This window comes from Mastomys coucha, unplaced genomic scaffold, assembly GCF_008632895.1.
Source record: "Mastomys coucha isolate ucsf_1 unplaced genomic scaffold, UCSF_Mcou_1 pScaffold9, whole genome shotgun sequence".
NCBI classification, from domain to species: Eukaryota; Metazoa; Chordata; class Mammalia; order Rodentia; family Muridae; genus Mastomys; species Mastomys coucha.
Genome location: NW_022196915.1, coordinates 42,240,055 through 42,240,262, shown reverse-complemented (window position 1 = coordinate 42,240,262; position 208 = coordinate 42,240,055).

Here is a 208-nt window from a genome sequence, read left to right as displayed (position 1 = left end):
GTCTGTCTCCTCTCTATTCAAAGGCAGTCCTTTATCTTCTCTCCGGGAAAAACACCTGTTCCCCCTTTTCCCCTCCCCCCTTTTCCACATCCTGTCTCTTGTCTCTTATTCCTATACTTTGTCCCTCTAGGACAAATAGAGCTCCTTTGTCCTGAGAACTTGGTCTTGGGGTGTCCTGAGCCGATACTGGTCCCTTCGGGCACACACA